Source organism: Ostrea edulis, chromosome 8 (assembly GCF_947568905.1).
Source record: "Ostrea edulis chromosome 8, xbOstEdul1.1, whole genome shotgun sequence".
Taxonomy (NCBI): domain Eukaryota; kingdom Metazoa; phylum Mollusca; class Bivalvia; order Ostreida; family Ostreidae; genus Ostrea; species Ostrea edulis.
Window position 1 is genome coordinate 68,689,419 of NC_079171.1, and position 11,070 is coordinate 68,700,488.

Consider the following 11,070-nt stretch of genomic DNA (forward strand, 5'->3'; position numbering starts at 1 on the left):
CTTTCATTTATTTATTTCTATTGTTGTTGTTGTTGTTACAATGAGTTTCTGAAGAAAAAAAACATATTGCTGTGTTAATGTGGAATAAAACACACGGTTAATTGTTCAAAGTTCTTCTGTTCAACATTTAGATAACATATCTACAAAAAGGCTTTAGTGAAAAGTGATTAGATGAATAATGAGTAATCTTTCAATTAATTTTAAATATCCATTCAGCCCCGATTCATTTACCATCGAAATGCCTTGCAATCACTGTAAAGTAACATCTCGGTCTAATTTCAGACACCATTCAGTCGCCTTTCAATAACAATTTCACTGCATTTTAGTGAATATTCAGTAACCGTTTAGGCTTCCACCAGTTTCGTTTAATGGAAATTCAGTTTCTGCTCTATACTCATACCGTCACGCCTTAATGATCATTTTGTTATCTCTACTATTTCAATAAATATTCAACAATTTGAATGACCTCATTCCATGTACAAGATCATTCGGTAGCTTATCTTGACACTTTTTACATTTTATAAATTATTACATTAATTTGTACAACACCCCGCCGTTATTCATGGTTTGGTGTTTAATATCCATGTTCATTTGCCTCCTTGTGATTAACATTTCATCGATCATTAAGAAAGCCCATACCGCCTAGAATTGCTTATGTTACCATTTGTGATAAGAATGGTAAAAATAACGAACAATGATCAATCTCATCAATCCTATACAGAATTCAAAATAGAATGATAGACAAACCTGGATACACTCGAGGTGGGATGAATTGCTTAGCCGGAATAAGCATCCCATGTTGACAGGTCATACCCGCTGTGAGCCATATATGTTGTGATCAGGTGAATTAATATGCCCTTTGCAAAGACTGACAGTTAGATTGTATTTCAGAATTTTATTATTATTTTTACTAATGTCCTATGTAACTGTCCACATACCTATTGCATCACAACCAAGAACACCTCAATAGCCATAAAGTCCATATGATACACTTAACATGTATTCACCTTCTCATTTAATTAGCAAGCTTCCTGTAAGTACCTTGGTAATCCCACTATAAAAGCACACTGTGTACAGAATGTTTGATATGGTGTATGCCACTAAAATAATATAATGCTAAACATGTCAGGTCCACACAAACATTTCTAACCCTGGAACTTCACCGTTGTGACCGGCTAGTCGGGAATACTTAAACCTCTTACGTATCTATTTTCATCCCTGATGTTTCCAGGAACCAGCGACTGCTCTATCTGCACTTTTATTTTCCTAATGGAATGCGAGATATTTCCTATTTCGTTATATTTACCTATCATTGAATACACTCCCTATCAAACACATTCACAGAAAAGTTTAAATATATATCTGTAAAATCAGTCTTTACCAGGAAACCAGTTTGTATAAAACGTCACTACACCGGACAAGATAAGGTAACTTTACAAAAAGTACGGTCTTGCCTTTAGCAAAACTTTAAGAGTTGTTGTTCTTTCAGCTATTGAGATTATACATGTTTACATTGACTGACACAAGTAAAATATCGATGATTTTATATTTATACCTTATTCAATAGCAGAATTTCGTTTACTAATTTAATCCATCCCCTCGTTAGATAGTCTTCTTGGATATCATATGTACTTATAAAAAGAAAATGTACACATCAATATATTTGAAATAATGCAATATGTTCCTTAAATATTAGCAAAAATGTAAAAAGAAAAAAACAACATCAATTCAATATAATTTGAATTGGCACATTAATAATCTGCTATTGGGATCCTGCAGAGCTTAATTTCAGGCATCGAGTTACTTCATTATGTTTCCCTCCATTCATTCATTTCTTCAGAAGGAGTTGTGAGAAATTTACAATGATCTAGATACTCCAAATCACTTTACACGGAAGTGATCATACTACACGGACAGCTACAATGGGGGTACTATACTTATCAGATTACTACATCTAGATCCGGTTGTTGTTTCTTATTTTCATGAATGGTAGGATGTACTCTAGAGTAATATGCTTATACAGTCACTTTGCGTGTTGTATAATAAGGGATGTTAGTTTTCTAGTTCTGTAACGCTGGTCATTATAATAAAACAACACTCATTATGTTTTTTGGCTGTTGACCGCCTTATGTTGTACAATCTTAACAATTTGGATAATCATTTCTTTCGATTAAAATCAGATTAGTAAAAATGAACATTGTACTTCAATGAAGGTCACGTGTATATCATAAAAATAAGATTGTAGTTAGCAGACATAGATGTTTATTGAATTCAAATGTTTAAGTTTCACGATGTCATATTTAATAGAAAATGCTAACGCATATGTTCGTTTCATTTTAGGGAATTTTTCATTCTTATTGATATTTCAGGAGTTATAGTTCACGACATATATAGCGGTGTAAAGCATTCTGCGTTTTACAAATGACTGTTCATTGTTTTCATATTGCAAATATCAGTGGCTTTACCGGAGTACTTAACGATGGGGGAATGGTTACCTATTTATACGTGTGTGGTTTTTTTTTTTCTTGTTCTGTTTTCGCATTTTAATCCATAATCGTAAAAGGGTGGGTGTCTTCGAACACACTGTTTCAAAACAGAATACAATATTATATTATATAATGACGTATACAATTGATTTAAAAGCTAAAAACCTATATAACATTTCACTCTTTGCATTTATCTTTCACTTATTTTCGATTTGTATTTTGTTGTTATTATTGTAGTATGTCGATGAGAATATTTCACATTATTATTACATATAAACACAAGTTAAATTTGGAAGGTGTTTTGCCTAGAACATTCAGACAACATATACATAAACACTGTAGAGATAGGTATTGATAGGAATATTGTCAATATCCTATTATTTCTTCTTCCCGTGTATACTTGTAATAATTAACATTCACTCATTCACCATAGAATATGACACGTCTAGGAAGAGATGAAACTGCACAAAGACAATCACATATAAAGGGGGGGGGGTACCTTGATTAATTTACAAAACCTTTTTTTTTTTTCAAACAGCAGGTGTAAATTCAATTGCTGATTTATTTCGCACCATTATGTAGCTATGTAAGAACAATAATTGAGAACACATGATACTTGTATCACTTAATATATATGAAGTAAATTAAGGACTATGTGCATGCTAAGATTTTTTTTATAATATATAAATACTACATTTCATGTAAAATAATTGTTTATTGTCGTTTCCAGAGCGCCAAGAAAATTCATAACCTCTGTGCACATTACACAATTAACATTTATGCTTTTAAATTGACGACAATGTATTTTTTACACCATTTATATCCAAGCGATGGAATCTATATTTAGATATCTATACCCCCAACAATGGTGGACATAACCCAGTTAATTGTACCTGCAAGTCGTGTTTTACTGTAAGTGTTGGGATGGAACTGTGTATCACCCATAGCTATGACTTGTATTAATATGTGAAATGTAGTGCTCACGAGTGACCGATATAACTACACATGTACGCCATGTTACAACAGAAACTATACCTGTTCCTATAGAATTAACAATGCTATTGATATAAACCCTAACTCGCATATGGAAATGGTATATGGTAAACAAACGCACCACAGTACAACAATAACCGCTGGTATACTCTAGGGTGGAATAAAGCGTGTACTTACAGAATTTACAATGTTATTGATACAAATCCTAAGTCACATATGACAATGTAAATAAAACAAAACAGATATAAGGGGAGTATAAGGTAATCTAGGGTTATTCTTATTTAAGCTACTGATGTTACCCATGTTTATATTGATTTACCTCAAGTAAACTATTTAGGTTTTTTGTGAAGGGTAAGCATCAAATACATTACTGTAGATACTGTTGTAGAATAAGAAACCAAGACACGGGATTCTGTATTCCCATTTCCTCACTCCATCCCTCGTCTAATCCCCATATTTGTTTTAAGCATCAAATAGCAATACACTGTTTGCAAATTCAAACCCTCTCCCCTTAGTGAATATTCCTGGTTATCATATATATAGGTATAAAAACACATGTAGCAATCGATGTATCTAAAATGCAATGCATCCCTTAGACACTAGCATCAATGTTAAATACAATTCAATATAATGTGAATCTGCACAGTAATCATTTATATAAACAATGAATGGTAATATCCAGGGATTAGTTTTAACACAACGAATAACTTGATTTTGTTTTAGTTCAATTAGCTGATATATCTACTTATCAAATTGGGGAGTTTAATATCCCTTTGTTTTCATATTGCAAATAACAATAACTTTACCTGAATCATATCGTGGTAAAATGACTACCTATGAATACGTGTTTTTTTTAAATTTTACTTCATGATCGCAAAATATACATACAATCTTTTTTATGAAAATAAAATATCATATAAAAGCAGAAACAAATCTTTTAAAAGTCAAACACCAGTAAAGCGTTACACAATTTGCTTTCTTCTTTCGTGTATTTATTTTCTATTTTCGTTGTTATTGTTATTGATACACTGAATTATTGAAAAAATCACATTGCTTTGTTGGTGTCACATAAAACACACGGTATATTGGTAAGAAGTGCTTGTGTTCAACATTGATATGATATATACATAAACTGGCTTTAGTGATAGGTATTTAGATGAATAGAAAAAGTAATCTTTTATTAATTTGAAATATCCATTCAGTCAGATTTTAATTGTCATTGAACTACCTTTCAATCACCTTAAAATAAATATTCAGTCGAATTTCGGACACCATTCAGTCGCCTTTCAGTAACCATTTCGTTGCATTTTAGTGAATATCCAGTTACCTTTCAGGCATCAACCAGTTTCGTTCAGTGACCATTCAGTTTCTGTTCTATACCCATGCTGTCACATGTTAATCATCATTGTGTTACATCTACTATTTCAATAAATTTTCAACAATTTGAATGACTTCATTCCATGCACAAGACCATTCAATAGCTCGTCTTAAAACCTGTGTTAACTTATTATAAATTATTGCAGTATTCTGTACTGGAACCTGCCATTATTTATGGTTTGGTGTTTAACATCCATGTTCATTTGCCTCCTTGTGATTAACATTCCATTGATTAGAAAGCCCATATCGCATAGAATTGCTTATATTACCACATTGATCAGAATGTTGAAAATAGCGAACAATGATCAGTCTCATACCTCCTGCAAATAATTCAAAATAGAAAGATAGGCAAAACCTGGATACACCAGAGGTGGGATGAAGTGCTTAGTCGGAATAAGCACCCCGCGTTGACAGGTTATATCCGCATTGAGTTGTATGTGTTGTGATCAGGTAAATTAATATGCTTTTTTTAAAGACTGACTTAAATGTAGATTGAATTTCAGAATGTTGTTATTATTTTTACTAATGTTCTATGCAATTGTGCACATACCTATTACATCACAAACAAGAACACCTCAATATCCCTAAAGTTCATCTGATACAGTTAACATGTATTCATCTTTTCATTTAACTATCAAGCTTCCTGTAAGTACCTTTGTGATCTCACAATAAAAACATACTGTGCATAGCGGATTTTATGTGATATATGACATTAAAACACTATAATGGTAAAAATGTCAGGTCCACACAAACATTTCTAACCCTGGAACTTCAATGTTGTGACCGACTAGCCGGAAATGCTTACTCCTCTTAGGTATCTATTTTCATCCCTGATGTTTCCAGGAACCAGCGACTGCTCTATCCGTACTTTTATTTTCCTGATGGAATGCGACATATTTCCTATTTCGTTTCATTTACCTATTATCTAATACACTCCCTATCAAACACATTCAGAAAAAAGTTCAAATTTATATATGTAAAAGCAATCTTTACCAGGAAACTAGTTTGTATAAACCGTCACTATACCGGACAAGATAAGGTAACTTTACAAAAAGTACGGTCTTGCCTTCAGCAAAAAATTAAGAGTTGTTGTTCTTTCAGCTATTGGGATTATACATGTTTACATTGATTAACTCAAGTAAAATATCGATGCTTTATATATATACCATTATTCAATAGCAATATATTGTTTACTAATTTAATCCGTCAGCTCGTTAGATAGTCTTCTCGGTTATCATATATACTTATAAAAAGGAAATGTGCACATCAATATATTTGAATTAATGCAATGTGTTCCTTAAATTTTAGCAAAAATGTAAAAAGAAAAAAAAAGACATCAATTCAAAATAAATTGAATCTGCACATTAATGATCTGTCATTAGGATCATGCAGAGCTTAATTTCAGGCATCGAATGATGATTCCCTCCATTAATTCATTTCTTCAGAAGCAGCGGTGAAAAATTAACAATGACCTAGATACTTCAAAACACTTTACACGGGAGTGATCACACTACACGTACAGCTACAATGGAGTGATACTATACTCCTCATATTACTACATCTAGTTCCGGTTGTTCTTTCTTATTTTCATGAATGGGCATAAGTAGGGTGCACTCTAGAGCAATATGCTTACACAGCCACTGTAAGTGTTGTATACTAAGGGATGTTTGTTTTCTAGTTCTGTTGCGCTGGTCATTATAATAAAACAACACCCGTATTGTTTTTGGCTTCTTGACCACCTGATGTTGTACAATCTTCATAATTTGGATAATCATTTCTTGGGATTTTAATCAGATTAGTAAAAGGAAACATTGCACTTCAATGAATGTTATACATCTGTCATAAAAACATGATTGTAGTTAGCTGACATAGTTGTTTATTGAATTCTAAAGTTTAAGTTTCACGATGTCATACTTAATAGAAAATGCTATAGCATCCGTTCTTTTCATTTTAGGGATTCCTTCGTTCCTATTGACATTTCAGCAGTTATAGTTCAAGACATATATAGAGGTGTAAAGTATTCTGAGTTTTACAAATGACTGTTCATTGTTTTCATATTACAAATATCAGTGGCTTCATTGGGGCACTTAACGGTGGGGAATGGCTACTTATGTCTACGTATTTGTGTGTGTTTTTGTATTTTGATCCATACTCGCAAAGGGTCGGTGTCTTTAAACACACCGTTTCAAAACAAAATACACTATCATATTTTATAATAGCATATACAATTGATTTACAAGCTAAAAACATATAAAATATGTCACGATTTGCATTCCTTTTTCACTTACTTTTATTTTATTTTCAGTTATTTTTATTTTGTTTTTGTTTTTTTTTCATTCCAGTATGTTCTTAAGATTGTTTCATGTTATCATAAAATAAAAACACAAGTTGAATTTGTAAGACGTTTTTTCCTTAAACGTTTCTATGATATATACATGAAATAATCTAGTTATTGGTATTTAGAGGAATATTGACACAATCTTCTGATATGTCTCCTTCTCCTGCATACTTGTGATAATTTATATTCACTCATTCACAAAAAGATATTAAACGCATAGGAAGTGATGAAACCGTACACAGACTACCACATATAAAATGGGGTGATACCTTGATTAATTTACAAAACCCTCTTTTTCAATCACCAGGTGTTAATTTTAATTCTTGATTTATTGTGCACCCCTATGTAACTATGCAAGAATAATAATTAAGAAGTGATATTTGTATCACTTGATATACAGGAAGTAAATTAGGGACTCTGTGCGTATCAGGAATTGTTTGTGATATAATACTACAGCACCATGTAAATAATTGTTCATTGTCTTTTTCAGTGTACCAAGAAAACTCAGGACAACTGTGTGCATGATCTACATCATTTATTTCTAAACGATGGAATTTATATTTTGATGTCTTTACCCCCCCCCCCCCTCACAATTGCAGACATAAACCAATATATTTCATGTTATAATGTCCGTGACTGCCGCGTGTAATTTAAAATTTAATAACCTGAACGTCGTGTGTTAGTGTAAGCGTGCAAATGGAAATAATTGCTACCCCTAGTTGTAACTTGCCTCAACATTTGAACTGTAGGGCTCACGGTGGAGTGACTGGTATAATTACATAGGTATCATTTGTTATATCACAACAGTAACTGTAAACATAATCCAGGGTGTGTGTACTAACATAATTTACAATTCTATCACACGTTATGAATATGTGGGTTAATGATAAGCTATTGCGGTTGAAGTTATGTGATTTGGTCAGTTATTTTGAATATGGGACTTTATTTTCCTAAAGTTTGAGAAAAACTTTTAAACCAATTTAATGTTACTAGAAAAAAAATTCCAACTGTTATCTCTTTGTTCGCAGTTTTGCACGCACTTACTATCATGTAAACAGTGAGTATGGGCGACACAAGTGTTTCTTTGTGAAGGTATATTGGGCAAGTAAGACACCATTTTTAAGAAAAAAAAGCACATCAAGTATGTTTTTTTGTATTCCAACTTATTTGTCAGATGTCAGGTGTGATGATACTATTTAGAACTTCTGTTTGTGGAAATACTACTCCATCCCTCAGAACCTACACCCGGTCCGGTGTACAAAAATAAAGTATGACAAATAAAGTCATTATTCATCACATACGAGAATGAAAATAAATCATATAGATAATTAAGTTTGTGTCAATGACAGCGAATAATCAAATGACATAGAAAAAGAAGTCTCTGTCTAAAACAGAGGATGATAAAATAGTACACACAATCAAGTCTCTGTCCATCACAGTGAGTAGTGAAAATGCTATAATCAACCAAATGCGTCATACCTACACTTATCATCAACTAACACACATCTGACTTTTACATACGTTACATAAACATTCATTGAAATCGTCAATACAATGAAATGAATGTAAAATTGTCTTAACGTTTCCTGTACGTTCCTCTGTAACCCCACACGCATGCCGGTGTACAGCATATTATCACCTGTTGGATGATATTAAGACACTCTATTGGTAAGCATGACAGGTTTACACAGAGAAATATATACCCCCGGACTCCACCCTGATCTTTCCTAGAACCCGTGATTATCCTTCTCTCGATTTTGCATTCCTTATGTAATTGATGGGATTGATCACCGTTCATTGGTTTGATCTCATATAGATAGCATACGCTCTCTAAGAAATGCATAGAAATTTTTTTTAAATATTTTGGAAAATGTGTAACTTGAAACTATGCTATATAGATGGTAGCTATACCAGAGAACGTAACATATATTTACAAAACGTTTACTGTCTCAGCAAAACTTGGAGAGTTATGGTTCGTGTAGTTATACAGATTATATATATTTGCATTGGTTTGTCCTGAGTAAAATGTTTGTTTTTCTGAAGGGCACGATACCAGATACAATACTGGATATATTGTTTTAGGGTAGTAAACCCAGAAACGCGAGACTGTACTTCCATTTCCGTACACTATATCTTGTTGTGCTCGACCTCTCCCTATCATAAGGTAATAACAAAATACAAAATACAAAGAATCAAGTAGCATTTATCTATAACAATAGCATGTTTGAAAATATAAACCCCCCGCTTGTTAAATAGTATTGTTGTTTATCGTATAATGATCATAAATCACTAGTGTACATCCAGATAGACATCATCTTTTTCTGTTCAGTTTTTAAATATTACCATACATATTATATAAGAATATGAATCGGAACATCAATAATTTATATACCTAATGCATGGTATCTTACAGTGATTAAATTTAACGAATCGAATAGACTGGTTTTCTTTCCGTTCAATTTCTCATCTCTTCAGAAGCAGTACTGTATAATTCACATTGATGTAGATGCTCAAAACTTCATGTAGAAGTCGTCACACTACACTTGTCGTTATCACGGAGTGATAATTCAATGTTCAGAGTTCTACATGTGGTGTATGTTGTTCTTTGTTATTGCGGTGAAGGGATATAAATAGACAGTACTCTGGAGCTTACACAGCCAGTTTAAGCGGTTTATGTTGTATTTTAGCGTTCCTAGGTGTCTACTTTAATTAAGTAGCACTGATCAGTTTCATCTGCCTCACTACTTCATGCTGTACGGACTACAGAGTGCAGACAATATTTGATAGGTGTTTGACTCATTTGATAGGTGTTTAAAGGAATGCTGTCCAGTTCATGATATCCTGCAAAGTTTTCCGCCTGACTCCTTTTATCTGCTTCCTTCTACTAAATAATATGCACCGATCCTTAAAAAAATTGAAACATGCAAGGTGAAGACAACGAACAGTGATCAATCTCATAACTCTTATAAGCAATACAAAATAGATAGTTGGGCAAACAAGGACCCCTGGACACACCAGTAGCTTTACAAAGCGTTTACTGTCTTAGCAAAACTTGGAGAGTGATGGTTCGTGTAGTCATACAAATTATATATATTTGCATTGGCTTGTTCAGAGTAGAATGTCTATTTTTTATGAAGGGTGCAATACCAAATACAGTACCGGGTATATTGGGTTTTTTTTGGGGGGGGGGGGGGGTAGTAAGAGTGAGACTGTACTCTCATTTCCTTACACTATATCTTGTTTGTGGCGCTCGCCCTTTCCCATTCATTATGGTAATAACAAAATTCTAAGAATCAAATAGCATTTATCAATTGCAATAACGTGTTTGGAAATCTAAACCCTTCTCTCGTTTGGCAGTTTTATCATATAAAAAGCATGAATCGCATGTGTACATCCAAATAGGTAATATATTTTCTATTCAGTTCTTAAACTTTACCATACACACTATATAAAAGTGTGAATCTGCATGTAAATAATTTATATAACTAATGAATGACATCGTATAGTGATTGGATTTAACGCATCGAATATATTGATTTTCTTTCTGTTCATTTACTCATATCTTCAGAAGCAGTACTGTATAATTCACATTGACGTAGATACTCAAATCCTTCATACGGAAGTCATCACACTACCCGTGTCGTTACCATTGAGTGAGAATTTACTCTTCAGAATTCTACATATGGCTCCGGTTGTGGTTTGCTATTTGGGTGAAGGTATAAAAACAGACTGCACGCCGGCGCTTACACAGCCAGTTTAAGCGTTATGTGTTATTTTGTTCCTAGTGGTCTACGTGAATTGTGCACCACTGATCAGTTTGATCTGTCTGACCACTTCATGCTGTACAATTAAGTACCACCGATCAGTTTCCTCTGT